The sequence below is a fragment of the Corvus brachyrhynchos genome, unplaced genomic scaffold (genome assembly GCF_000691975.1).
Source record: "Corvus brachyrhynchos isolate BGI_N302 unplaced genomic scaffold, ASM69197v1 scaffold319, whole genome shotgun sequence".
NCBI lineage: Eukaryota > Metazoa > Chordata > Aves > Passeriformes > Corvidae > Corvus > Corvus brachyrhynchos.
The window spans coordinates 1,883,966-1,890,610 of NW_008246065.1; the positions used below are offsets into that span (position 1 = coordinate 1,883,966).

The following is a 6,645-nucleotide window of genomic DNA, read 5'->3' on the forward strand; positions in this document are numbered from 1 at the left end:
ATATTTTAAATTCTGTGAATAATATTGTCTAAGAAACATTTAATCATTGTATTTTCTTGTTTAGGATTAGCTGTTTAAAGACAAAAGACTCTAGGCTCCAATTAACTGCTGCCAAAAATTAATTTAAGTAGCCTAATTGACAACTTGCTTTAAGCTACATAAAATCTTGGCATAAAACTTATTGTCAAGGGAAAAATATTCCTAATTTATTACTTTATTATAAATGAAACTATTGACCAAAGTGCACTTGCTCTACTGCAGCTGTTATGTAAAACAACAATATGGTGATGACGACGATAACGAGTCCTCGTCCTTATGTGTAAACACAAGTTGCTCTAAAATTGCACCGATTGTTAATGGCTGTTTGGAGCCACCAGGAGAGGGAATTGCTGTGGAACAGGCAGAAATCTTGTTTTTAGGTGGTGCCACTGGATCCCAGCCCGTTCTCCTGCCATGCCATATTCATGGCACTGGTGAGCTTGGGCTCCTGCTGCCCTTCAGACAAAGCCTCACCGTGAAAGCTGAGCCTGCCCGCCTCCCACCTCTATGCAAAAGAGAAACGTAAACTCTTCCACATGTGGGAGCAGAATATGATCGCTGTGGGGAGAAGGTAGCAAGGCTATTAAATGTAAAACCAGGGCTGAACAATCAAAATGCTTGTCTGCGAGTGTGCGAGATACTCGGATATCTGTGAACAGGGAGAGAAAATTAAAAGCTGTAAGTACACACTGTAAAGCTCTTTAGTTTCTTGTTTATGGTCGCAACGGGCCAACTTTCAAAGCCACTTCTTGAAACGTTGCCCATGGTTTTCCACCTGCAACTAGTTAGACACACAAGTCCTGTGTTTTCTGCACTGGCACAGCTCGTTTGCATCCCCCAGTGCCCGGATGAGTTACAGAGGCATCAGTGCCTGTGTGGGGCACGGTTCTTTGGCCGGCCCCTCGGTGTGTGCCACGCTGGAGAGGCAGCCCTTTCCCTGCACCCACTGTGCTGTGCCTTCTCCTGTTTGGCTTTTCCACTCGCTGTTTCTTGCCATCCATCCATCTCGACCTGCTTCAACACCTACCTGATGCATTGTTAGCCATTATGCTGGGCATTTTTCCTCCTAGCACTGCACAAAATGATGGCATTGGAAAGGTGGCTTGCTTTTCCAAGGAGTCCCTTTGAAGGCTAAAAAGGTTGCTTGGAAAATATACTATCTTGGCTCAATTTTCATTGTCTAGGCACATTTCATTTCAGAAAATCACAAGCTACCGACATAACCATGTCATTGCAATTTTTCAAGCATTTTCTTTTTGTGCCTGTGTGTTTTATATCTGGGTGAAGTCACATCCCCCCCAGGCTATTGGAACAAAGCTCAGCTGAGAGCTGAAGGTACCAAACAAGAAGAAATTACAAAGGGAAAGTTAATGTCTCCAACCATTAGTGTGGGCACTTCTCCCACTGCCTTGGTGAACCCTGGAGCAACAACCTGAGTTCACTCTGAGAGGCCACTGGGCTCTGAGAGACGCACCACGTCCTGCATGGCTGAGAACCTTCGAAAGCAAAACCCTCCCAGCCAACAGCACGGCATTCACAGAGCCTCAGAGATGCTTTTGCAAAGCTCCCAGGGCACTGTGACCCTTCTTCACACCCCTCCTCCCCTGAACAAACTGTTTAAACACCAAGATTTGCTGCAAAGATAAGGAGCAGTAAAGAATTTGCAGCAGGTGCTATTTGAAGAGACTTCGAACAATGCAGAATTACCTGTGCCCATTTAGTCCATTAATCTTCTCTTGTAAAAATAGCAATAAACGGTGATTTAGGAGCAGGGAGGAGCTGAATTGGAAGCCCTGAGGTTAACAGGGAGGAAGATCAGTGCTTGTGGTTAAATTTCTCTGTTTGTGCAACAAGTGACTGAACTGATGAAAAATGTAACTGCAGGTACAGGTTAGAAAATACCAAATTACAACTGCTGTGGCTGGTATTAGCAGATATATGACAGGGATTCTACCAGGTCATACTAACCTGCATAAACCCACAAGTAACAGCACCCAGTGCACAGAAAGGGTTTGCAAACTGCAAAGACCCCCATAACAGATATATGAGCTTGCACTGAATGCCCAGGGAAGGCAGCACAGTAAAGAGGTTGTCCTAAGACAGAGCGACTGCCTGAAATTTGAAGGTAAGTGACAGTGGTTAATCACAGTAATTACCACCTGCTTGGCTGTTATCTCAGTTGCGGCTGCCGATGTGTCCACAGCAGGTACCCTCAGCCTCCCAGCAAAGTCTTATTATGATGGATGGGCTCTAGGTTTTAAACTAAAAAACGCAGAGACCTGACCAAAGATCACTGGAGCCAAAGGGGATTCTTTTCCACTGGAACAAGCCCTGTGGCATCAGGAAACCATCAAAAAAAGGTGATTTACGCCAATACAGCGGTAGAATAGTTTCATCCCGAATGAAAACAAATGAGCTGGCAAAGTATTAATTTAAAATACTTGACTTGTTAACGAGCAGTATATATTATAAATGTTGCTTCTGCGAGGACTGTCTGCCTTTGCTTTGCAGGTGGCTGTGTGCCTGCCCTGCTCTGGTATGTGGGTAACTCCCCCAGCAGCTCCTGGATCTGCCGTGCACCGAGCAGAGTGATGTGCTTGCTGCCTTCTGGCTGGAAGCTTGCTTGGAAGCAAAGATGGTTGTGACTTTAGCATGGTTGCCAAAATTTTAGTAGGTTTTAATGCTCTTTAACAAGTTAACATTAATTAAAAATGGCCTGATTTTTCTTCTGAATTTAAAAAAAAAAAAGAAAAGAAGATTTTCTGAAATAACTTTTGAAATTATTTTTGTCCTGCTTTTCATATGAACAAGGGCTTTCTCAGTAACATTTTAAAACAACCTAGATTAAAATCGCTTTTTCATCACTCATTTAAAAACTCACGGAAATCGTTGACCTCTTTAAAACCAGAGCAAGCTCAAAATAATTATGACACCACTTTTTCTTTCACTTTTAAAAAGAAATATATTTCTGGGTTTGATCTTGTTTATGTAGAAGATTGTAACTTTTTTTTTGAATGAGGCTGTCATGTCAACAACAGATGATGAAAATACATAAGAATATGAGGAAGGAAGGAACCACCATGATTTAAAACATTTTGTAAGATAATAAATACAATTCCTAGAGTGAACTGGCTGACTAAACACCGATGTAATCGATTTAAACTTTAGCTAGTGGAAATATTTCCTTTATAAATTACGCTCCTTTCTTCTTCCCACTCCCCTCCCTACGTGCCGAGTATCCTTTATTTCTGGACACCAGGCAGCACAATGGAAAGAAAGTGAGACCTGAGCATCCAGGCAGAAAACCAGGCCTTGTGGCAGAGCCAGAGGCAGCCGGGATCCCGAGCCACACAATGCCACCACATCCGTGCTGTGTAATGAACCCCAAGTGCTCCTTTCACATCTCAAGAGCTGCAGCCGGCTGGGCGCCGAACACGCTGCTTCCAGCTCCAGCCATCCAGTGACTCTTTTGCCCAACAATGCTGCTGAGAAAGGCACAAATCCTGCTGCTTCTGCCCGGTGCTTTTGGATACAAACTGGCCAAATATGTTAGGGTCAGCAGGACCACGTTGGTCTTTGCTGGCAGGTTAAATACAGTCAAGGGTAGGGGGTTGGCAAGGACAGTAAAATTTAACATACAGTGGGTTTGGAACATGTAGGAGAAGGTGGTTTTTTAAAATAATCATCCCTCAAATCTGCAGTTGGGATAAGGTTTGCAGCAAGGCAAACAGGAGTTCTGGAAATGGAGAGGCCTCTCTATGTACAGCTCAGGTTATTTTGCAACTTTGCTGCTGGCTTACCTGAAAAGAATTCCTCTCCCCTCCATTCCTGATAAGGAACTTGCTCCTTCAAATTCCCCACACAGTGCAGTGAGACAAGGACAAAGTCCCCAATTTCCTACACTTGCACTTTCGTTTGTGAAAAATTCTTTTTATTAAAGACAAATTACAACATAATTGAGCTAAATCTCCAGCCTCTGTTGGAGGCAGCAATGCCACGCATGGTGCATTGCAATGCCTGCCGTCCCAGGGATTTTTATAAGATCATATTTCACAAGGAAATACATTTCCTCCTCCAGTCTGATGCAATCAGGTTACCAAGTGGTAAACAGCTATGGATACCTTGCATGCTGTTTTGCAAAGCATTTGCGGATATTCGGGGATGAAAGTTGCCCCAGATAAGGTCTTAATCACTGAAATCTGGGGAGAAAACGGCCCCACAGGGATGTCACAGGTTCCCTGGAGGAAGCCCAGGCACCTCTTGCAGCCACTCAGCACCAGCATGACCCACAGGAAACTATTTATCAAATAGCCTGTGCCAGCACAGCTCTGCTTTGGTGACAATGTTCTCTCTGCCTGAAAGTCCCAAGGCACTGACTTGAACTCATTCATCCCTAAACTGCAGCTACGGAATCTGGCATAAGGTTGTTTAGTGTAAGTACATCCATTTCACTTCTCTTTCTAGAAGCAAAGGAAGACAACATCTTCCCAAATATAAATTCTCCTCCCTCTACCTACACAAATTTTCATGGGAACCAACAGATGGGTGCTTCCCAGTAAAAAAAATTAATCTACTGAGTTTACAGGGAGCTGCTTTCAGAAGGGCATTTGGGTAGCATGCTCAGGATGGCCAAAATATCCACAGGGACTCTCCAATCCATGGAAGGGGCACTGTGTACCCTACAGAGGAGTTAACTCCATGACAGCTGCTGTTGTATCACCATAAAATCCTGAAAATTGTCCATGACCAGAAAGCAATGCAACAAGTGTGGTCTGTGTGCCACGTTCAGTCCTGAAGCCAAACAAAAAAGAAGTTCAAAGAAATGTGAAGTCGTGCTGGTGTCCACCAAGGATTTTCCCTAAAAACTACTAATTTTGCCCAGACAAGAAGGCAGAGACAGCTGGATTGCTAACAAGATTGTTGGCTTCTGGCAGCTCCTTCATGAGTAAATCCCGTGGATCTCTGCTCTGAGAGAAGCAGGAAACTCAAAATTTCAAACTGAAATTTGAATCTTGTTCTTGCTAATTTTGGATACGTGACTCCTGAAATAAGACAGGAAATACCCTACAAATTCTAAGGCGTGGACCTGTAGACATCAGCTCCTGCCATATTCCAATGTCCCATGGAGAACCCTCCTTCCACTTGCTCACCAGAGAGAGCTCTCAGCATCCCGTGATCTTCCCTTGGGTGTGGACAGCTTCCAGCACTGGGATTTAGAAGAGTCATTTCACTGCCAGGTCCTGGAAGCAAAACAGGAGGTGTCAAACGTGTAGCCATCATCACTATACCCCATCTAAGTTCATCACACAGGCCAAGATTTTGCCTCTTCTTCTTCTTACCTCTCTTTTTGATAACCACTCTTTCATCACTTCTCAGTGTTTACACAGTCAAGAGATTGATGTAAAAATCACCTCCATGGGATTTATGCTTCTGTTTTTCAGCAGGCACTTGTCATTTAGTAATTCCTTAATGTGAGATTGTGAAATAGCTAAACCAAGGCCTGATCTGGCAAGATAATGAGGAGGTGAATTGCTATTGAGATCAGTGGTAATTGCGTGTTAACGCACACACCGTGGACCAAAAATGTGGGGATCAGAGAGCAACTCAGGACTGGGTTCAAAAGGTGATGAAATGGGAAGCTATCTCAAGTGTTTTGATATGACATCCAAAGGATTTACCCAGGTCAGAGCAACCTGATGAATTCACTTGAAAGCAAATCTCCTTGGAAGCTTTGCTTCATCCTAGAGAAAGCACGAGGGATCAGAAAAGGAGTTCTTCACAGATTGTGTGATATTCAGCTCAAGCAATCCTTTAAGTGCACAGGAGAGAAAAAGATGGTGCTGGGCTAAGGGTCAGGAAATGCTGTTCTGTCCCATGGACATCCACCATCTTTCCAGACACAAAAAAGAGTGCTCATGTAAATTCACCTGCAATGCAGCTTGGAAAATTGAGGGGTTTTAGAACACTTCACAGGGCAAAAACTTGTGAAGTTTGTATTGCCTTTCAAAGAATTTGAAATATTTTTAAAATAGAGTATGTAGTCACTTAATGATTCAGGTTCATCCTCTAGTGCTTACATTTTTTTTATTTTTCTTTCAATCTTTTTTAGTATGAAGAGGTTTCCAAACCTTCCTAGGACCTAAAATACATATTGATGAAAAATCTAAGTCACTTGGGAAACAAATCTCAAGAGATTTTTAATAATTTCCAGAGTATATATTTGAATTTGCTTTGAAATGTTCCTTTTCCAAGGTGACTAGGATACAGGGGTGATCTAATTCTTCCCTGACACGCTCCTCCCATGTTGATTTGACACAAGATTTGCATGTCTTTTGGAAGCTAATATCAACTTCTCAACAGAAATGTTGCAATTTCTATTATTGCCCCTATACCCCAATCTTTGTAAGATTTCTAGGTGAGAGAAATCTTGATCTGGACTGAGGTTTTGGTTTTGTTGTTTTTCTTTAACTCCAGATTTACCTTTGAGACAATACCCAACAAAATGCTAATACACAATGCAAAGCCAGATATAACAGCTCTGCATTACATCAGATTTTTGAAAATCATGGGAAAGTGGGCATGATACCTTCCCATGCAGTGTAGGGA

General features: G+C 42.9%; 1 long non-coding RNA gene across 1 annotated transcript in view; it reads right to left on the bottom strand.

Moving 5' to 3' along the window:
- Positions 1 to 2,816: 2,816 nt before the first annotated feature.
- Positions 2,817 to 6,645, bottom strand: part of LOC108449775 — a 42,411-nt gene continuing 38,582 nt past the window's right edge. Inside the window, exon 6 of the long non-coding RNA XR_001866065.1 lies at positions 2,817 to 5,279. This is a non-coding gene — a long non-coding RNA (uncharacterized LOC108449775). The remainder of the gene's footprint in view (positions 5,280 to 6,645) is intronic.